The following is a 24,958-nucleotide window of genomic DNA, read 5'->3' on the forward strand; positions in this document are numbered from 1 at the left end:
GTCGTTAAGTCAAGTGTTTGACTTGTCCGCAGATGTTAGCCGGGTAATTACGTAATTATGTGTCCGTCGGAAGTGAGATCTTGACGTGGTTGAGTAACGAGAAGGCCGGGATAATGATGACGCTCACTGGAAATGCTATTAATCATGTCAGTGGTTGTCGGGATGAAAAGACCATGAAAAGTCAAGTGGTTTGGCAGATGCGGGTATTGTCCCATCGCCAAAAGGGGTGAGTGGTAGCCATTCACTCGATTGGTCGAAGCAATGGGTTCCAGTCGGTGAGATATGGGAATCTGATGATTGAGGACGAGGGTCGATGGAAGCTGGGTTAATTTGGAATTCGGAGAAACTTATATGTCGCGATCATGTTAAAAGGGTAGTTAAGGTAATTGAATGGATATTTTTGATTTAAAATTCGATTTGGGAATGGAATTCAAGTTGTATAGGAGAAGGTAATTAATTGGTAAATGCAATTAATTGTATCGGTTGATATGTTATATGATATGAATGAATCATTAATATCCGTTTATTAAAAAATTTAATTTAGATAAATAGAGAGTGAATAAAAAGAAATTTGTCATCGCATTTTATTGACTTAAATGTTTAAAAGGATATTGATTAAGTTCAACCAGCGATATTTCTCGGTTAGCTTTAACAAAATGGGATTTAGCTGATATAAATTGTTTGTGCATTCATTAATTTTTTCACATAGTTATAACGATGAGTAAATTTTTAAAATGTTTTTCTTCTTTTTCCCTACACGTGAAATTGAATTCTCTTAAACTTATATTCAAATTTCTGTCTTGATTAAGACTCTTTTATCAAACCATAGCATTTTGTCTCTGACAACTTTTTATTTTTTTGGGGTGGAGGTGCTTCTACAAATTGTTCTTAATCCAAAAAATCATGATTTACAAACATATAAATATGAAATAATGCTTGCAGTTTTAATGCTTCTTTTTGATCTTGGCGTATTTGCATGAGGAGAGCATGCATTTAAATGTAATTTTTATTCTAGCTTTAGAACTAACTGATGAAGAGTTGACTTAATTAGTAACCTAAATTTTAAACAAAACTTTTTAAAACTAACACTGCTCACTTTGTATAACATATTATACAGTATTTTCACATTTAAACTCCTAAATGAAAAATTGTAAAGAATCCAGAAAGCATTGTATTAATTATGGGAAATATGACATAAATTTTACTTTTCTTTAGGGATCCCTATTTTGAGTTGTTAAGTCATAGATTTGCAGATTGTAATTCGTTTGGCTATTATCTCTGAAATATGTTCTTGCGTCATAGGGCACTTGCCACGGACAAGCCCGCTGTTCAAAGACAGCCGATTTAAGCCTAAGTGGGAGCGCCTCTTCTTTTTATCGTAGAGCCAACTTGGAACAAGAGTACGACTTGACTACTCACGCATCACTCATTCGCTTGCACAACCCCTTTTCACACATAGAACATGAAGAACCACCATGCCCAAACCGGGACTCGAACCCGGGACACCCAGATCACGGGGAAGATGCGCTAACCCTATGCCAGGAAGCAGGCCTCTAAGAAATATTCGCTAGTAGAAATAACTAACAGAGCCCCAATTTTTTCTTTTTTTTTTCTTTAGGAATCCCCATTTATACCTGAAAGATCATAGCGTTTCATTTACTAATTCTTGAAATTTTGATAGAAATTCATTCAGAGGAGGTCTATCTGGTTGTTGAAGTACAAATAAACTCACTATCTACAAAACGTCAAAAAGAAAGTAAATAATATTTAATTTCTAACTGTGTTATCATATATTTAACATCTAAATTGTACATAATTAATGAATTTTGAATAAAATCCGTCAAACTGTACTTTCGCATACATTTAAACGAAATTACTTAAATCACTGAAAATCGGCATGGTATATTGTGACTACAGCTGTGAATTTGTGTCAACTTTTGGTGTCATTCGGCCAACAAAAAACGTCCTGAATACATATTCTTGAAAGATATTCATTAAAACTGCTAGATTCGTTGCAAAATATCTGTATTTTTCAAACTATAGTTCAATAATGATATGCAAATAATTCGTGAATTTTCCCAAGGTCAACAAAGGTCAATAAAGGGGATAAAACCTTTATTGGAGAAGACCTTTATATTAGAAAGCTTCAAGAATAGTTTTATTAAAATTAAAATCTAAAAAAAAAACCCCTCCAAAGTGCGTATTCTGATCTTACAAAATATATGGGGGGGGGGGTAAGCTAGATATATCTAGATTAAAAAAAATCCCTTGTTTAAGTCCTAGCACACAAACACAGACAAATTATTAGATGAAACACAATTATTAGATTACACACACAATTTATTAGATGAAACATATTAAAGAAAATGGGAAAAAAACTTTAAAAACATCACCTCAATGCAGTAAATTGAGCATAAAATCCCGGAACCTGGCTGCACATGTTGCCAAAAATGCAAAATTTATCAAACATTTAAATCTGCTTATCATTTTTTTTTTCAAAAGAAAAATATCGTTTGCTTCCAAATTACCTACTTCTAAATGTCAGACAAGCAAATTGATTAAGTGCCCATTAATCAATTAAAAAAGAAACATAACAACTTTGAGAAATGCATCGCTAAATAAAAAGTTGGGACAGAAACAAGGCCGAAGGAAACAGAATTTTTGAATGGAGAAGAACCATCATCAAGAATAATCAGGAATGAATAAATATTTCAGTGATTAATGAGATTGTAAATACATATTTTATCCTTCTCATTATTCTTTCAGGAGATTGCATTAAGTGAAACATCGAAATGGCTCGGCTCCTTATTTATCAGTTTATCTTGTGGGAATTGTTTTTTCCTGTAGGAATGACAGAAAGAATTCACGAAACGAGGCCATTTACGAATAATGAGATTTAGATTATGAATGAACAGTTTTCGCTGCTCTTAATGATTATTTTTTATTTAGAAATGAGATAGTTTATGAATATTATATTTTGGTTCGTGTAATAGAACACAATTTCTTACTTCATTGTTATAAAGCAGAAAATAAAGTTTCAAAGCTTTGAAAGAACATTTGTTGTTATTTTCTAACTAATGGTTTAATAATAAAGTAACCTAAAATTAACGCAAGATTTGATTTTGCAACCATTCTTATAGTAAAGTGTTGGCAACCCTTTTAAAAAACCATTTGACAGCTGATAGTTTAGGGTAGTAAAAAGGGGACGTTACACGGTAGAACAACCTGTTAACGCAAAATTTGAAATAAATAAAAAACACAGTTTTTTTCTTAAATTGTCATATTTTTATTGAATCGTAAATTTCACAGGATAGGGTTATGTATGGAATACCACATAGGGCAAATGGGCCTCCATAGCTTTACTGGCACATACTTATTCTTTTGTAAAAACTTTCCGTGATCATTTTGCATAAATGTGACTGAATTTTGTTTGTGTAGGTTTGAATTCCTCCCTCAATGCACGTGGGCTTGTGGCTTGATGGCGTAGATCTTTGAATTCAAATAATCTCATAAAAATAAATCCAAAGGTGTTAAATCACACGATCTAGGGGGCCAGTTCTTAAATTTTCAGGCTGTAATCCCCAGACTTTCATTATTATTTTAATATTGTTCAACAATGAAAACACGTTTTCTATAGTAAAATGTTCCATTTTTACTAACTCCAGTCTATCAGCTGTCAAACGGCTTCTTTAATAGGATCGTCAACACTTTACTTCAAGAATAGTGGCAAATTCAAATCTTATATTAATTTTGGGACACATTTTAGTATAATTAATTTAAAATAATTCGTTAATTACTGGTAAAAAAACACATTCCTGTTGTATAAATATATTATTTTATTCTAAAGGGAGGAGATTCAAATGCTTATAATTTACTGTAAAAATTTTATTAAAAAATAATTTATTATAGTTTTACAATAATTTTTATTTTTAATAAAAAAAACTATTTGTTATAATTTTATTAAAAATTTAAAAAAAAATTTATAATAAGAATTGGACAGTTTTTTTATTGTTTCTGTCTAAAATTAATTAAACTGGTCCACAAACCGTTATCTGAATTGTACTAGTCAATAAAACGATCTATTAATACAATACAAGAAATATGGATAACAACTTAATGATTCCCAAAAATTATAGTTGGAGAAATTCAAAGCAAAGAAAAACCAGGCAAATGAATGCTAAAGATAACTATATTGATTTAAAAAGAACAAACATCAAAGCTATATAATATTATTTGTGAGGAAATGGTGGTAGAAATTATATATATTGCACATAAAAAATTCTTCTAATTTAATTTTGTTTAAATGAATTGATGAACCAATTTCCGTAACAAGTTTCTATAAGTGGACCAATAACACAATTTTAGTAAGCTGATTTTTTTACATTAAAAAGTACTTCTAAAACTTTCGTTGTATTATTTTGAAAATGAGTAACCAGCTGGAAAATTCTGTGTTGTGTTTTGACTTATGGCACTTTACAAGGCCGCTGACAGTTATCTGTCAGCGATTTAAACCGAATGAGCTTCTCTTGTTTTTTCAGTTGCGCCCTCCAGAGCCAAGGGTACGACTTAGCTACTAACACGTCACAATCCATTTTACGGGGCGGACTTCATTCGTGCATTTCATTCATTCATCCACAGATCGTAATTTAGACCTAAATCAGAGAACGATCACCTCTGAACCAGTACCCCACATGGTATTATTACTCTCGACATGGAGGACTTTGTAACCACGATAGATTTATACGTGCGCCAGCCACCATACACACACGGAGAGTCTTCGGCCGACGGGGTTCGAACAACCCAAAGGATGCGAAAGGAAAATTCTACTATTATTTTACTTAATTTATTTCTTCACCTCTATACGATAAAAAAAATGTTTATATTTTTGGTAATTTTAAGCCCCGAATGGAATAGAATCCCCTAGGATGGAAACTACTCAGCAGCTTTTGGGATAGATATATCCTTTTCGAATTCTCCTTACCTATAAATAACATTTCTAATTCGTTTGCAAATAGATTAAAATTTACTAACAGTTACATTGTAAATGTTGAGTCCGAAATTTGTATTACATCATACAACAGGAGTTACATTGCCTGCGATGCTTGTTTCACTCTCAAATATTCATATATTCATATCTTTTTAATTCAAAGAATTTTATACCTTATTTAAACTAGTCATGAAAATTTTCTCATGGCGTTTATTATATTGATGTAACTTTGTAAATCAGAATTTTGAATCATTTTCATAAGTTGCTTTTTTTAACATACAAGATCCTTGGGCATTCTTTTTTTTTTTTCATAATTAATCATAGCCACGATTAAAGACTTGGTTCAGCGCAACCTACATATTGGCTCTTAGCCAAAAGTCCCCAAACCGTACTCCCAAGAAGGATATCTTAATAAGCACATATGTCACCATATTTTCCAGTTAAGCGACATGTGATGAAATCACTATCTCTTCTAATAATAAAGATTAATGTGAGTGTGTCTCTCTGCTCGCGACAGTATAAGATGTTAGGCATGGAGCTACTAAAGATGGTACAAACTTACTTTTAAAATTGGGAAAGTGCACATACACGCGGCATTCTGAAATTTTAATTAGAATTTTAATACAAAATTCAAAGAGATTTCGACATCTTTGAACAATACTATTCGAAATTATTACACCACAGACTTGAGTTTTTAACTGCCTTCTAACTGAAAAAGATGATCTTTTCAGGAATATTAATTCAATTTATATATAGTTTTTTTACCTATTTTTAAAAATATATTATCAAGATTATTTTACAGCATTATTTTAAGTTCTCATATAAGAAGCAAACGAATAAGAAATATTGTAACAGTCAAAAAAATTCGGATTTGAAATTTTGATAAATTTTCATGTTTCTGTGTCCCTCTGAACCATCTCTTTCTGTCTGATTGTCCGTCTACCTGTAAATGCAATAAAAACGCTTTGGGTTAGATAGATTAAATTCACCATATAAAGACTATAATTGTGTTTTCCTATCAAATTTCATCAAAATTAATTCAGAGAAGTCTGTCTGTCCAAGAGTCTAGTTACAAGTGAACGCTGTAACTACGAAACGTAAAGAGATAGATAAATAAAATTTAATGCAGAGGTTTAGTGTTTTAAATGAAATTTTTATCAAATTTTGAATTAAATGTGTTAAAGGTTTGACTGTCTATCTTTCGGTATTTCCGCATGCATGTAAAAACAGATATTTAAATAAATGAAAGTTGGATTTCTGACTGTAATTGTGGTTTTGTATGAAATTTTGTTTTTCATTTGTAAATCAAATGCACATGTAAATTTGTTTGAGAATATAAGAGGAATTTCAGAGAGACAAATCCCAGTGGTTCACTACTGTAAAGAAATTCAGATCATTTCCATCTTTGTTATAAATATTTTATCCTACAGTTTTCTTTATAATAATTATAACACATAAAAATTTCCATCTGAATAAATTTTTAGAACATTATCTTCAACAAGGTTAATACACAAAAAAATTAATAAGAAGGAATTAAATTATAAATTAATATAAAACATAGCGATAAAAAAACAAGATGAATATAAAGCAGATAAATAATATATAAAGCGAAACAGGAATCAAATATATAGCGAATATAAAGCGAAACAGGAATCAAAAGTCAAAATATCCAATGATAAAGAGACAAAAAAACTAGAGAGAATGCAGGTGAACTTTGAATAAGCGTGAAAGTATATATTAGCTCTCCAAGCCAAGGCTGCTTTGACTGCAGCTCCAACGCTTTAAATTCAAAGAAAGAAAAGGCTTTTTTTTTAAATCAATTTATCAGTTTTAAACACAGAAGGCTCTCATTGAATGTATGACGAATCACCGATCTGTATTTCTTTTGATTATTGGTTCCTTTTCTGTTTTATTTTTACGTCCTTCGTACTTATGTCCTATCGGGATTACAGACGGACAAAATATGTTGAAGTCATAACATGAAAGGTTCAGAAAGTTTATTTAAAAAAACATTTTACTTTAGATCATAAGTTCAGGAGGTGCTGCAACTCTTCAGGTTTAATGAAAGAATCATCATTAATCGCAAGTATAAAAAATACTGCTTTTCTTATTGCTTAAAAATTGCTAATTTATTATAGTGCACTGATTTTTTAGAAATTTGTATTAAATAACACTCTGGAAATTAAGTAAATTATGAAAATTATTTCCAATTGCACATAAAACTTCAATGCTGAACGATTCTATTCTCAGTTTTCATATAAATAAAAATGCTTGGTTTCAGCAAAAGAATTTTTATATTAATTGAAAATTAACCACTTCCTTTTTTCAAATTAACTTTAAATTTTAGATGAGAAGACAAAAAATTCGGGAAAGAGTGTGAAAACAAATCAGTTTAATTCTGATAATAGTACGAGTTATATATCTAATAAAATTTGAAATTTAAAAATCATTTGTTGAGGAAGCCGTTAAAAACACACTAAATAAAATATTTAATAGAAAGTTTTGTCAACTTTAATATCAGCGAACCAGCTGGTCGCAAAAGGCGGTTAGCATAAAATAAAAGAATGCACATCATTCAAAAGAATTTCATAAATACTATACTTTTGCCAAAAATGTTAATTCTCAAAAATGAAAATGATAATAAAAATATTCTAAATTAGAAACTTTTTTTTTTTACTTTTTATTAAAATGAGATGCAAACATTTAATTATGCTTGAAAAATAAATATTTACGAATAACTGCAACATGTTATTTAGGTACACAACTTCTTAATGATCCTTAAAAGCAAATATTAAAAGCACACTTTTTGAAATTCTGTTTCTTCCTTCCATTTTTAATAAAAAGTAATTAAGAAACATACATTTAAAAAAAAGTATTTTGTCGCCGTTAAAAACACACTAAATAAAATATTTAATAGAAAGTTTTGTCAACTTTAATATCAGCGAACCAGCTGGTCGCAAATGGCGGTTAACATAAAATAAAATAATACACATCATTCAAAAGAATTTCATAAATACTATACTTTTGCCAAAAATGTTTGATTCTCAAAAATGAAAATGATAATAAAAATATTCTAAATTAGAAACATTTTTTTTACCTTTTATTAAAATGAGATGCAAAAATTTAATTATGCTTGAAAAATAAATATTTACGAATAACTGCAACATGTTATTTAAGTACACAACTTCTTAATGATCCTTAAAAGCAAATATTAAAAGCACACTTTTTAAAATTCTGTTTCTTCCTTCCATTTTTAATAAAAAGTAATTAAGAAATATACATTTAAAAAAAAGTATTCTGTCGCCGTTAAAAACACACTAAATAAAATATTTAATAGAAAGTTTTGTCAACTTTAATATCAGCGAACCAGCTGGTCGCAAATGGTGGTTAGCATAAAATAAAAGAATGCACATCATTCAAAAGAATTTCATAAATACTATACTTTTGCCAAAAGTGTTTGATTCTTAAAAATGAAAATGATAATAAAAATATTCTAAATTAGAAACATTTTTTTTACCTTTTATTAAAATGAGATGCAAAAATTTAATTATGCTTGAAAAATAAATATTTACGAATAACTGCAACATGTTATTTAAGTACACAACTTCTTAATGATCCTTAAAAGCAAATATTAAAAGCACACTTTTTAAAATTCTGTTTCTTCCTTCCATTTTTAATAAAAAGTAATTAAGAAATATACATTTAAAAAAAAGTATTCTGTCGCCGTTAAAAACACACTAAATAAAATATTTAATAGAAAGTTTTGTCAACTTTAATATCAGCGAACCAGCTGGTCGCAAATGGCGGTTAGCATAAAATAAAAGAATGCACATCATTCAAAAGAATTTTATAAATACTATACTTTTGTCAAAAATTTTTGATTCTCAAAAATGAAAATGATAATAAAAATATTCTAAATTAGAAACATTTTTTTTACCTTTTATTAAAATGAGATGCAAAAATTTAATTATGCTTGAAAAATAAATATTTACGAATAACTGCAACATGTTATTTAAGTACACAACTTCTTAATGATCCTTAAAAGCAAATATTAAAAGCACACTTTTTAAAATTCTGTTTCTTCCTTCCATTTTTAATAAAAAGTAATTAAGAAATATACATTTAAAAAAAAGTATTCTGTCGCCGTTAAAAACACACTAAATAAAATATTTAATAGAAAGTTTTGTCAACTTTAATATCAGCGAACCAGCTGGTCGCAAATGGCGGTTAGCATAAAATAAAAGAATGCACATCATTCAAAAGAATTTCATAAATACTATACTTTTGCCAAAAGTGTTTGATTCTCAAAAATGAAAATGATAATAAAAATATTCTAAATTAGAAACATTTTTTTTACCTTTTATTAAAATGAGATGCAAAAATTTAATTATGCTTGAAAAATAAATATTTACGAATAACTGCAACATGTTATTTAAGTACACAACTTCTTAATGATCCTTAAAAGCAAATATTAAAAGCACACTTTTTAAAATTCTGTTTCTTCCTTCCATTTTTAATAAAAAGTAATTAAGAAATATACATTTAAAAAAAAGTATTCTGTCGCCGTTAAAAACACACTAAATAAAATATTTAATAGAAAGTTTTGTCAACTTTAATATCAGCGAACCAGCTGGTCGCAAATGGCGGTTAGCATAAAATAAAAGAATGCACATCATTCAAAAGAATTTCATAAATACTATACTTTTGCCAAAAGTGTTTGATTCTCAAAAATGAAAATGATAATAAAAATATTCTAAATTAGAAACATTTTTTTTACCTTTTATTAAAATGAGATGCAAAAATTTAATTATGCTTGAAAAATAAATATTTACGAATAACTGCAACATGTTATTTAAGTACACAACTTCTTAATGATCCTTAAAAGCAAATATTAAAAGCACACTTTTTAAAATTCTGTTTCTTCCTTCCATTTTTAATAAAATGTAATTAAGAAATATACATTTAAAAAAAAGTATTCTGTCGCCGTTAAAAACACACTAAATAAAATATTTAATAGAAAGTTTTGTCAACTTTAATATCAGCGAACCAGCTGGTCGCAAATGGCGGTTAGCATAAAATAAAAGAATGCACATCATTCAAAAGAATTTCATAAATACTATACTTTTGTCAAAAATTTTTGATTCTCAAAAATGAAAATGATAATAAAAATATTCTAAATTAGAAACATTTTTTTTACCTTTTATTAAAATGAGATGCAAAAATTTAATTATGCTTGAAAAATAAATATTTACGAATAACTGCAACATGTTATTTAAGTACACAACTTCTTAATGATCCTTAAAAGCAAATATTAAAAGCACACTTTTTAAAATTCTGTTTCTTCCTTCCATTTTTATTAAAAAGTAATTAAGAAATATACATTTAAAAAAAAGTATTCTGTCGCCGTTAAAAACACACTAAATAAAATATTTAATAGAAAGTTTTGTCAACTTTAATATCAGCGAACCAGCTGGTCGCAAATGGCGGTTAGCATAAAATAAAAGAATGCACATCATTCAAAAGAATTTCATAAATACTATACTTTTGCCAAAAGTGTTTGATTCTCAAAAATGAAAATGATAATAAAAATATTCTAAATTAGAAACATTTTTTTTACCTTTTATTAAAATGAGATGCAAAAATTTAATTATGCTTGAAAAATAAATATTTACGAATAACTGCAACATGTTATTTAAGTACACAACTTCTTAATGATCCTTAAAAGCAAATATTAAAAGCACACTTTTTAAAATTCTGTTTCTTCCTTCCATTTTTAATAAAAAGTAATTAAGAAATATACATTTAAAAAAAAGTATTCTGTCGCCGTTAAAAACACACTAAATAAAATATTTAATAGAAAGTTTTGTCAACTTTAATATCAGCGAACCAGCTGGTCGCAAATGGCGGTTAGCATAAAATAAAAGAATGCACATCATTCAAAAGAATTTCATAAATACTATACTTTTGCCAAAAGTGTTTGATTCTTAAAAATGAAAATGATAATAAAAATATTCTAAATTAGAAACATTTTTTTTACCTTTTATTAAAATGAGATGCAAAAATTTAATTATGCTTGAAAAATAAATATTTACGAATAACTGCAACATGTTATTTAAGTACACAACTTCTTAATGATCCTTAAAAGCAAATATTAAAAGCACACTTTTTAACATTCTGTTTCTTCCTTCCATTTTTAATAAAAAGTAATTAAGAAATATACATTTTAAAAAAAAAGAATTCTGTCATTTTCTAAAACTTACAGATAATTTTATTTGACCTTTTGTAATAAAAATGTCGCACTACTACCCAATATCTCATTATACATACAGTTCTCTAGAAGGCACAACTTTCTTAATGGAAAAAATTCTTAATGCAGTTCTCAAAATTTGCAAGCAGCGAAGCAATCTTCTTCTTCAAATTTATAAACAAGCGCTCTGCACAAATGTGGAAAAGAATACAAATTTGATTACAAAGGAAATGAAGTTTTAAAACCTTTTCTGGCAACAACAAACGATTTTTTTATTTTGTGACAGAAGTGCACAGCTGCGAAAATCATGGATCTTGCTTGTAAGTGGAAGAAGATTATATTTCGCTTCTACGTAATTCTAGTAGATCATCTGTTTTTTTCTTTTATTTTATGCTGCGTGTGTTGTTGTGACTGATCCTAAATAACGTTAGTTGGAAAGGAAATTTCTCAATCTCCGCTAAAAGTGCACTCAGCTGAAGTTACTCTGTGTATTTGCGTGATAAAATTTCTCTGAAGCAGTCTAGCGAAAAGACGTAATAACCAGGATGGCTCGTTTTGTAATATATTTATAATAACTAATTTCTGGCACGTAAGAAAGTTTGGACAATGAATAAATTATGATAATTCTTTAGAAAATTACTTCGACTAAAAAAGAGTTTTTCGAGATAAGAGTGACTCATTTGTTGCCCCGATTGTCTAAAGTGTCTCTGCTTATGAAATTTGATAATCACAAAACGAAAGTAATTATAATAAGAAATTATTTATGTGTTTGTTATAGAATTTATTTATTATTAGAATTTTTTCTCCATTACAAAAGTGTCTATATAGTGAAGAGTTGATTTTTTCTCTCGTATACATAGTAGAGAGAAAGTATAGTAATTATCAAAGAATTCGAACTCGAAATTATGACGAAAAATCTCCTAAGTTCGAAAAACACATTTTTGGAAAATGTCCGTCTGTCTGACAAAGATAACTCAAAAGCAATTTGAGATAGAAAGCTGAAATTTGGCACATGGCCTTTGCTGCAAATTTGCAAAGTAAAGGCTGTTTAGAGGAAGTCCGTCTGTCCAGCTTTCCGAATATAAGTTAACACGATAACTACAGAAAGAGATCTAGATAGGTAAGATTTGAAAAGCATATTTAACATCTATAGTGTAGACCTGTCTAGTTTTGGGCCACATCTAACTACGAGTTGATTATCTTTCGGTCTGTGCATTCAGAAATAAATAAACCCGATTATTCAAAAACTAAATGTCTTAAACACATCAAATTTAATATGATAATTTTTGATTAGAAGTGCAGTTTTGTATCGAATTTTTGTTTCAATCGGTAGATAAAAAATTTGTCTAAAACAAAAATTCGATTTTCGGATATTATTAATGTATACAAGGGATTAATCGCCAAAAAACTCGCCAAACATCACAGGATAGATTTCATGAAAATACTTAATTCATGCCCAATGTTAATATTTTGTAAGTATAGTAAGTCAGTGCTATGCCATGCCATGCCATGCACTCTCAGTCATGACAAATTTATTAGAGAGTATGCGAGCAAGTTTTGGAGAGACCACACCCACTGGGTGTTTTTTTTTTTAATAATAAAATTTATTCAGTGTTTGTCTCAATGTATTTATAAAATCCTAGAAAGGCCTAACCTGCTTTAAACGAGTACTAGACTAAGAATCTTAGAAAAGAATAATATATCAAAATTAAGAAAATTCATTTTTTTAAATTGCTATTTCTTTCCTTGAGAGAATACCATGATATTTTGATGAAATAAGTCAAAAGTATAATAATTGTATCAAATTATTATATATAATAATAATTTGATTTAAGTATAAATGTCATTGATATTCTCACAAACTGTGTTATTCAATTCTCTATGGTCGGAGAATTGAAACAATTTCAACCCTATTAAATCGAAAACATGAAATCTGAATGTCATATTGAATGAATATTGGAGAGAATTTGATTGTAAATATAACTGCTTCATCCCCTGAATATTAACCAATAATAAATTTTAAAATATCAATGAAAAGAGTTTGAATTTCGGGACAAAAATGCCAAGTATCATTAAAATTGAGAAAAATAAATTTTAAAAACTTCCAAAATTAGAACAATTTTCCGGACTTTTAAATTCGTATCATTAAATTTCGATTTTGTATATTTCGAATTGGATTAAAATTCATATTTGTATATTATTTTTGGAAGTTATCACGGAAAAAGGGAAAAATCATTTTAATTTTTAATTAATTAAAACTCTAATTAAAATTTCAAAAAAATGTTGCTATAAGATACACTTAGATGTTAATTCTTTGCTTTGCAAGTTATATATATGCCAATTTTCGTTATTGTAGGTTAAACGGTTTGGTATGTTGAGAGCCAACACATAAACACTCACACATCCATCTTTATTAGTAGTACAGATAGGGATGGCGTGCTCAGCAAACCAATAAATGGAGAAAGAGTAGATTTTCTCAATTTTTTTACTGCCTAAATTATATGAATTCCTTTTAAAAACTCTTACAAACCATGTCTTTACATACATTGCTCATTGTTTTTTTCAGATTCCACAAGATCTTTTTCATATTTTTCCTAAGTTCTACAGCAAATGATTAACAAATGCAAATACATAAAGTGTGCAAGAAGATGGCCTTGTGACTAATTTTTAAATTGGTAATATTTAATTAAATTCTAAAATGTCTCTAAAATGATCCAGGGACATCAATACTGTAAAAAAGATTTTTTTTCTTTGAAAAAAAACATTAATATCTTTTCCTAGGTCGATGAAAAGAAATGATTTACTAAATGAGGAAATGAAAATGGGGATCTAGGTATAATGAAAAAATTATATCGAAAAATAAATGGAATTAATTATGTCCGAAACCTTACCTTTGAAATAAATCATTTATGATCAAATGCTTTCTAAAAGTAGGAATATATAGGAAAATGCCAAAATGCTTTTTGTAGTTTTATTAGTTGTTGTTGTTTATAATGGCACTTGCCATGCACAAGATCGCTGACGAAGTCAGCGATTTTAAGCCAAGGGAGCGTCTCTTATTTTTTATAGCAGCGCCAACTAGGGCCAAGAGTACGTCTTAGCTACTCACACATCTCAATCGCTTGCACAACCCCTTTTTACAGGGGGACACATTCACACATCTCCCAGATAGAACGGAGGAAGAACAACCATGCCCGCAACGGGACTCGAACCCAGGACGCCCAGATCCCGGGGAAGCCGCGCTACTCCTATGCCAGGACGACGGCTTTATTGGTTGTAAATCTATGTAGGGAATTTTGAAGCATTTCATTTCTATCGTTTGTTTGTTTCTTATGGCACTTGCCACTGACAAGCCAACTGTTACGAAGACAGCGATTTAAGCCTGAATGGGAACGTCTCTTATTTTTTATAGCAGCGCCAACTAGGGCCAAGAGTACGACTTTGCCACTCACGCATCACTCATTCGCTTGCACAACCCCTTTTTACAGGAGGGCACATTCACACATCTCACAGATAGAACAACAGAAGAACAACCATGCCCAAACCGGGACTCGAACCCAGGACGCCCAGATCCCGGGGAAGCCGCGCTACTCCTATGGCAGGACGACGGCTTTATTGGTTGTAAATCTATGTAGGGAATTTTGAAGCATTTCATTTCTATCGTACAATGCTGAATACAGTCAAGAGTTTAAAGTAGCAAATCGGAAGCCATCTAACACACCTCTAATGCAATAGAGTAATACTGTGAGTGAAGATGAATGAAAAATTAGACAAAAAAATAGAATTTCACTGCTCTTTCTATTTATTCTTCCATCTAAGACAAAAAAAATCATTATTTATCTGAAGCAGTAGCACAAACCAATGACAGTGTAAAATATTTTGAATTTTTTAATGCTATTCCCTTTTTACAACTGAAGTTGAAAACTGATTATATTCAATTTAAAAAATACGTCTTAATCGATCAATGTTGCTTGAAAAATATTATATTAGACATACTTTAAATCCTACGTCACTGCTGATTATCATTGTTTTCAGAATTTATCAATGCTAAATTTATTGCCAATGGTAGAAGACATGATAAAGTAACACTACTATTCAGTTTTTGCCTCAAAACTAATTTGTGTCTCCTCCAATTACTTCGTAAATAGTTTTAAATACTTATCATATTTTTCACATGGGTATGATAGTTAAATTTGTTGCCGTGGGAAGTGATATTATTAAATAATACCCAAATCCAATCCTTGCTCTTATTTCTGACTTCTCAAATTCTTATGTAAGTAGTTTTAATGGCCTATTTTGTTGTATAACTTATATTTAGTTAATAGATTTTGACTAGGCACATCAATGTTGTAATACTTGACTTATTCATTCAACTAAATTGATCAGCATCTGCTTTGAATATGTATATTGTTGTTTTAATCGTCTATTGGGATATATCACATGTATAATAGCTGGATTTAGGGTGAGAAATTGTACAGTAATTGAAAGATTCTATAATATTACTGTGATTCAAAGAAGTTTTGTAGCATTATTTCTAGATTTTCATATCTTATTCGCTATTGTAAGTGCGTGTGCGTGTGTGTGTGTGTGTGTGTGTGTGTGTGTGTGTGTGTGTGTGTGTGTGTGTGTGTGTGTGTGTGTGTGTGTGTGTGTGTGTGTGTGTGTGTGTGCAAAAACACAGAGGAAACGAATATAAATACAGATCATAACGAAATGAACAATAAAGAGCAAACAGCAAATCATTATTGAACCGCAACCACAAATATGAAACTCCACAACCTCAAACTCCTGATTCCATTAAACTTCGTTAGAGATTTGCAGTGATTCTATGTGTGCGAGAAACAGTATAATAGCCTTCAGATTGTAGTTGGAGAGCTCGTTCCATGATCAATATTCTAAAGAAAGAATTTAACGAATCTTTCATGTTATCCTTCTCGTGTTTATAGAGTCTCCGGTACAGAGTATTGAATTTTTGAAATGGTGTAACGAACCTAGGACCCTAAAAGTTTTATCGCCATAATTCTTGGATTTTTGAAAGTCTTTATTCTTATTGCAAAATTGTCTAATTTATTGCCAAGTCACCAAATCGTCTCCCAGTTAGTCTTCAAGGCCGTCGAACATTACCTCCGTTGACCATCAGCTGAAAACAGCAATATATACCGGCGTCCTGGCATAGGAATAGCACGTCTTCCCCGTGATTTGATCGTCCCGGGTTCGAGTCCTGATTCATACATGATTGTTCTTCTTCTGTGTTCCATCTGTGAGGTGTGTGAATGTGCCCCCTGTAAAAAGGGGTTGTGAATGAACCTGTACGCATGAAGTTGTACGTATGAAGTAGCTACATCGTACTCTTTGCCCTAGTTGGGGCTACAAGAGACGCTTACTCGGCTTAAATCTCTTACTCGACAGTTATCTGTCAGCGGGCTTGTTAAGTGTATTAAGTCACAACAGCTCTCTCTCTCTCTCTCTCTCTCTATATATATATATATATATATATATATATATATATATATATATATATATATATATATATATAACAGATTAATAAATAATGGAGATGTAAAAAGCAGACTATTGCCATCAAAACACTTTAATTACATCTTCAGAGAACGCACATTCGCAGCGTCTTATATATATGTTGTGTTGTATGTATTCTTCACTCTTTATTCGTATGTCTGTTTGATGATTTTAGTTTTTCTTATTCCCGACAATTCGCATTTTCCTTCTTTTCTTCATGGAAAATGCGAGGCTTTTTCATGAAAAGCAAATGCTTTTCCTATTTTCTTTCGATAATTAAAAAAAGAAACTAAATTTCGGTAATTTTACTTCTTTTTGTTAATGTGGTATATTCCTTTAGCTGTTTTTTTTTTTTTTTTTACTCTTGGTTTGCCAGTTTCCTTTTTACAACATTTTTTTTTTTTTTTGGAAAATTCAGGAGAATTTTTGTAATAGATTTCCAAACAGATCTTGCTTGAAATAAACGTAGGTAAATTTTTTTAACATTCTTGAGCAATATAATACCATTTCAGTCCTTCGTCATAGATATTTGCATTTCAAACATATAAATGTCTATTTAAAGCAAATTTATTACAAGGAGTTCAAAGCTAAAAGCTTATAACAAAACTCAAACTTTTACCTTATTATACATTTCTACCGCTTTTGAATCTAATACACAGAATATTCGCTCTAAATAGCTTTACTTCCAGCCGTGATTCATTCGAAAAACAGTTGCCAGATACTAGCTTTTACTAGCTTAATGCGGTCTGCTTTACGTCTGGGGCGAAAAATACTGTCTCTTATGCTAATGAACTCACAATCAAATATTAAAGTTCTCGGCACCCAATTTCTCTCATTTTCCAGGCATTAAATTCTCGGTGCCTCTACGCTGTTAAAAGCCGTTGTTTCGAGTTTTGCCTTAATTCCAGAGTTATAATTCTATTTTGGATGACGTGGAGCTTTAGTGTGAGAATAATCTCATCAGTTAAAACTCTTCCTGGTTACAAGTAATATTTAATTCAAATTTCAGGTTTACAGTTGTAAAGATAAAATAAAATTAAAAGTTCAAAAATCTGGCTTATGTGAGAGCAAATAAATGAAAGATTATGAATATTCAAAAGGTCGGACATTAAATTTGGAAAGAAAATTACTCTAAAATTACCACCTCAAACTTTTTTATGGAAGACCCCCCTCAGTTCCATTTAAGATACTATAAATTATAAATGTTATATGTTTCATGTTATTAACTACATCAAAAAATCTTATTTAATAATTTAATAAATAAATTAAACTTTTTAATTGTTTTAGAGCAATTGACAGAAGTTATGATTTGTTTAACGTGAATGTTTCATATTCTTGATAACTAATTATAATATTCATGTTCGAATATTGAATATTCATAAATGAACAGATGAAATTTGTTGGTATATTAACCCTCTAAAGGGCCCATTTTTTTTTAGTCATATTATGTTAAAATATTTTTTGGCTTGAAATTATAATAAGAAAAGGGATTCGTTTAACTTATTAGATAAATTTAATTTGATTAATTAATTAATTTGGTTAATTAATAATTAAGTAACAAATCAAGACACGTCATTTTGTATAAGAACTTTTGATAAAGAACTGAAGCCTCTAAGTTTCTGTCTTTGTAAAAAAATTGTCAGAACTTATGCTAATCTACATAATTTCATACAAAGATTGATAAATTTGGTGGGAAGTATACTTCCCACGGCCCTAGAAAGGGTTAAAAGAAAACAAAGAAAAAGATAAGAAAGAAATTAATCAATCACATATATCGCAGCGTTTAATTTAACGATCTTTCGTGGTATGAACTATCGTTATGCATGCATATCCGAAAACTTTCAAAGTTTCATACCACACATACAGATAAAAATGCGAGATGAGTTATCGTACCGCCTATGAATTTTTTGTCTCTAAATGGGGTCATACTTAACATACATAACCTGCATTAAATTTAAATTTTCAACTGTTATTTTTGATTTCCGATGAACAACAACTTTGTATTCCATTTTGTTTTCGTTTAACGGCCCTAAAAAGTTAAAATGTTCACTTATAATTACATATTATATCTTGATAATTTTGCATAAACAAATTATTTGCAATCGAATTAATAAATATTAACAATTATTGAAATGTATTTAAAGCACGAAAAGAAATGAAAAATAAAAAATGTTATCTAAATGATTCATTCGAAAGTGTAACAAAATTATAAGTTGATATACATATTAAAATCTCAAACTAATATGACTCTCTAAGGAACATGATTTGAACTCAATAAATTTTATTGCTGTGGCAAATTTTCAGTTTTCTATATAAATTAGGTCCGAATCTATATTAATATTTTTCTCATTTTGTTGTAAATTTGAATGAACTCAATAAATTAGCTCTGTAACATATGCTGATGACATGATTTAACTTATCCAGACATCTCTGCAAATTGCGATAATTGGTTTCTGTCTATGGGCCTTAGATATTGTTTACATCAAGAAACATATTTTCCTGTTCAGCTATAATATTCATGATGATATTTTGAATGCAGTCTTGGCTCATGACTGAAAATTAAAATTTAATTATTAAAAATCAAAACTTTCAAAAAAGCAGTTAGGTTATTGGATCTAAATTAAATTTTAAAAAATCATATTCAAAATTCTAAGCAGCATTGCTTATATATTATATACTCACATATAAGCAAATTTTTATGGTAAGATTTCCCGTATTTTGAGCATCCTGTAAATGAAACCGTCAGCGAACTAATATTACGATCGGTATATATAGACTTCAAATCGCAAGAACTAGTAGAATCTCCAAATATATTAGCTCAAATATGGCTGCAAGAGAGTTCGGTACAGCATATTGCAATTTAACATAGGAAAGGTCTAATATAGAATAAAAAAAGAATTCCGATAATTATTGACTAATTATCAATCATATATCGTCGAAATATTTCAATCGAAAAAGTGAAAAAAACCAACAATAGATCGATGCTGCAAGACAGAAAAGATATAACAATTGTTTTCGTACAAGATACAAATTATTAAATGTTATGTAATATTCTTTCGGTGGGTGAATGAAGTAAAAGTCCAAAAGACTCAATAAGAGATAACGAGACTTTATTCTGCACGAAAACACTAATACATCGTAGCAACACACAGTCATAGAGTATAAAATAGCAACATTTGCAGTAAACAACAGCACACGAAGCAACAAGTCACTATTATACAATCGCAACATTTCTAAGTGCCCAGAGACAATTCACAGGAGATCAGCACTCCAAAAAATAAATTCATTTGATCTTTGCTACTCTTATCAACTCGACTAACAACTCTGTCTCTCGCATTATAACATTTTCCACTTGAGAGCAAAATCTTTTCTAGAAAGATATTGTATCTTTACGTCTAATCCAAATAATTCTAAAATTTCAGTTATTTCAGGAACATTCGTTCAGTCGCGAAAGTCGTCGAAAAGCTTCAAAATAATCCTCAAATTTTCTGACAAGGCGTTTTTTTTTTTTTTTTTTTTTTTTTGTCGTGTGACAATTTTAAGCTAAATTTTTCGAGGGCAGAAGTCAGACTTCTAGCTCAAATGAAAATAACACACACACACACGCTCGCACAACCGCTTTTTACAGGGTGCTCATTCACGCACCTCACAGATAGAACACAAGGAAGAGAAAAACCGTGCTCGAACCAGGACTCGAACCTGGAACGCCTAGATCACGGGGAAGATGCGCTACAATTAGGCCAGGGCGCCAGCTTCTGACAAGGTCAGGTAGTTATTAGCTGGTGCATGGTATCCATCGTTATATTTTTAAAATAATTCCTAAATAGAGCAATTAATGTATTTTTAATTTTTGAATTGCCACCATAGTTCCTCATCTTGAGGAAATGAACAACTACATTCAACCGACAACTACATTCAACCGACAACTACATTCTATACCGACTTTCAATAAATGTTCAAAATTGATAAATCTGTGAAATAAATTTCTTTCAAATTACCCAGAAATTTTATTTTTACGTCCATAAACGGAAAAGCTTTATTTATTTATTTATTTTCAATCTCAACGTCTTCCAGGAATTTAGCTAGCACAGTTAATATTTATTTAAGATCGCAATACTTTCATTCTGTATACGTCTTTTAAGAAATAAAATAATAAGCTACCTTAATTTTTGCGATGAAGTCTAAAATATGACAAGTTTTCCACTTGGCCAGCAATTTTAACTCCCTACCCAGAAAATGCTGAAATGTTTGGTTGCCAGCTTTCAAAAGGATACTATTTAAAAACTTCTGCATAAGGATACTATTCAAAAACTACTACATTGAAAAATGAAACGAATGAGTTACATAATTAATGTTGACTCTTTTTTAAAACGCTGGTGATATTTAAAAAAATTGTCACAATGAAATACCAAGATAAATACAATAAACAATTAAGTATCGTAACATATTTTAATGTAAATATAGTTAAGAATTCATTTGTTTTCTAGATCCATTCTTTGATTTCTAAATGACTTTCTGACCTTTTCTAATTGCATATGAGTATGCTAAAAGAATTCTGTTCTTCTTATAAATAATATTCTTATAGAACACAGATACATAACAATATCGTATCATATAGCAAAATATTAATCATATCCCAGTAGCAAGTATATATTATACAATACTAGCTTACCCGGCAAACGTTGTTCTGCCCTATAAATTATTTCTAGTAAATATTTTGGTTGTTAATTAAAAAAAATAACGAATGTATTGTAAGTGTGTGGGGATGAGATCTATGACAGAAAGAGGAATGGAGCGCTATAAACGATAATCGCCGATAAAAATAGAAAAACACCAACCATTCATTTTCTCAATACAATTCATTTCATTAACGTAACGAACATATACATTGTTTGATCTCTTAAAAGTTAAACGTAAAGTAAAAAAAGTAATATATTTTTTATCCTAAAGTATAAAAATGAAATAAAGAAAATCAATATTCATTTCAAAGAGCAATTAAGTGTACGATATTTTTTGTCCATCTTCAGCCAACACAAATAAGCTAGATGGTTTGCTCACGCGTCCACGTGAAAAACATGGTCTGCCCAAATCGAAGCCGCAAACCGACATCGTTTGGCCTTGCGACTTACTGATTGTCATTGCGAATGCCAATTGAATAAGAAATTGAATTCAGTTGGAACGTCTGTGAGAATCATTGGAATTCGTGGCAGCAAAACATTTTCGTCTCGGAATTCGTCTTTCAAAGGGTTCAATTAGTTTTCAATCAATTTTTTAATGAGAAATCGCGTGTCATTGCACAGTCGTGGTGGGTTCAAATTCCGAAGTAAAATAACCGGAGATCCAACTGCAGTCGTAGAAGGTGTGGTGACATGCCTGACAAATCCAGTGAGTTCAAGAACTCTGTTGGATAATTTACAGCTTCGTTAGCATCACAAACTGTATCGATCGATTTGATTGATACCGCCTGGCAACGATTGCTGTATCTTGAAGTTTAAATTGTCGACATCCACATTTTTTGCTGTCAAAATGGCTCTCTTCCAGCCACGCATGATTTATGTATTGTGTGCGTACATCGGGAAATATGTGGTCAATGAGAGCACTTTGAGAATCAACGATAGTGCAGAAATGAGTGGGCAATTTTATGCATCCAGTATTTTAATAGACAACAACTTTTTCATCCCCGATATCTAACAATTGGTCCGAGAATGTGTCAGCAGATGAATCTTGTAGCATTTGGATGCGCATGTTTATTTTTAGCTTTACTTTTTCAACATTACGCCACAGTGGCGATGATTTCAAGCAGGCGTTGATCTCATCAGTGTACGTTGAACGTGGATAGAGACACCCTAATTACCTAGCGTAATGAAATATACTTTAAGACCTATTCTCATACCTACCAAATACACATAAAAAATTTCATGAAAATCGGTCGAGCCGTTTCGGAGGAGTACGAACACAAACACCGTGACATGAGATTTTTATAAATTAGATTATAAGATATTTAACAATTTTCACAATATTGTATAATATTGTTGAATACTGAATAATATAATATTGCACAATATCGCATTATATTGCGCAACATGCTGTTGCATCATGGTGTCGCATAATTTTGAACAATATCTGGCACAAATATCGCATATCATGCTTTATTTGGAAAATCATTAAGAGGTTACAGAGAATCGACTTAAATTTAGTTTGTTATGTTATTAGTTTGTTAGTCCATGTTAAAAATTTCTTGTGATTCTATTTAAGCATGAAACCATCAATTAACAAAAGTATAATTAACAAATATCTGAAAACAGGAACTACACAGCTAAATTTTCCGCCCACCACATCGACACTACTTATCCAAATAACCAATATACTCTCAAAATATGAATAAAATCATTAAAGATACAATTCTATGCAACTAAATCTCAAAACTGAACTGCAGCGCTCCATTTCCTTTACAATCCAGCCGGGTTCAAGGGTTAAGTCCCAGGGCGCTTGCGTGTCCCGGAAGCAACGGCGTAATGAAAACGAAAGGCCCGGTCTGGAGCCAACATAATGGGCCTCAAGGGTCACAACGGGGCTAAATGGAGATAGAATCAATTTCATAATTAAACTGCGAATCTTGGTCACTCCCAATGCTAAGGCACTGCCGCCACCCCGAAACACTGGAACTTATTCAATTCTATATCGTTTCTAGAGCCTCGAGGCCTGAACGTGTAAGGATAATCATTTTAATATTAAGAAGCTTAGGTATTGATAAACCTCGACTGGAGTTAAAGTTTTATGTAGATAAAATTAAGATGCATAAGATAGATTATATCGATACCGAAGAGTGTTATTGCATTGATTTCATAATTTATTGCGCATATTTCGAAAGAGTAGTTATTGCTGGTTATTCAAATCAAATAAGTCTGCCACAGAGAAGTAACGTTATTGATCCGATTATTTTGTAACCGAAAATACGGTATACTTCCGTATCAATTATAATTGGTTGTTGCTTGGTTGAACTAGTATATTTATTATGATTGTGTTTTTAAATGTGAAGAACTTACATCGACTTGCAAGTTGTATACATGCTGCAAGATGCAGAAATTTTAGTCTATTAAAGATGTTATTATTAAATACACCTGCCTGGTGTATCTTATTGGCGTACTTTATGTCAATAAGATATATATGTAATGATATTTTAATTCTAATTTCAATTTAATTAATTTCCAAGATTTTATCTTAATTTAGCCCATAGTAAATTCATTCTAAAAATATTCTCTTATTTCTTGATCCAATTCCACTTTCGGTTTAATTAATCCCTTTGTAAAAAATAAGGCGTCATCAGTACTACGTATCAAATAAAAGTGATATCTTCTGTGCCCTTGAAAAGGTGTCAAAGGTCATTCCATCGGCACATGGCCAGAAATCCTATGTTATATAAGACTAGAGATCATTTGTTCGTCCCTTTTGCTTCTTTCTTTTTGCCTTCTGCTTTCATGTCACGCTGTGCCTTCTTATAAATAATTATGTTTGCCTCCCGAGAGAGAATAAAACGGAATTAAAAATACCAAGTCTCTTCAATGCTTCGAACCTGCATTCTACTTAAACCAAAAATATGTTACATATTATTTAGTCGACAGGATTCGAAATCCCTTACATATATTTATCAGCAGAGTTAATTATCTATGTTGAAAACTAAATATTATCAATTATCTATGTTGAAAACTAAATATTATCAATTATCTATGTTGAAAACTAAATATTATCAATTATCTATGTTGAAAACTAAATATTATCAATTATCTATGTTGAAAACTAAATATTATCAATTATCTATGTTGAAAACTAAATATTATCAATTATCTATGCTGAAATTATTAAATTAAATTCAATCTTGTAAATGTTTTCACTATTTTTAATTTCTTGTACCATAATACACTAAGAAATAGTGTTGTAATGACTTAAAAAAATTTGAATTCCAGTTTTTGACGAATCTTCACATTTCAGACCTCCTTGAATTCAAAAAGTACATTTTTGGTATTTTGTCTGTCTGTCTGTTTATGAACATGATAGATCAAAAACGCTTTGTGTTAAACAGGGGAAATTTGACAGGCAGACTTTACATCACATTTGTAGATTTTTTTTCTTTAAATTTAGAACGAAATCCATTCAAAAAAGTCTGTTCCGCTTTTCGATTACAACCGAGCTTGATAATTACAAAATGT

Source organism: Argiope bruennichi, chromosome 3 (assembly GCF_947563725.1).
Source record: "Argiope bruennichi chromosome 3, qqArgBrue1.1, whole genome shotgun sequence".
NCBI lineage: Eukaryota > Metazoa > Arthropoda > Arachnida > Araneae > Araneidae > Argiope > Argiope bruennichi.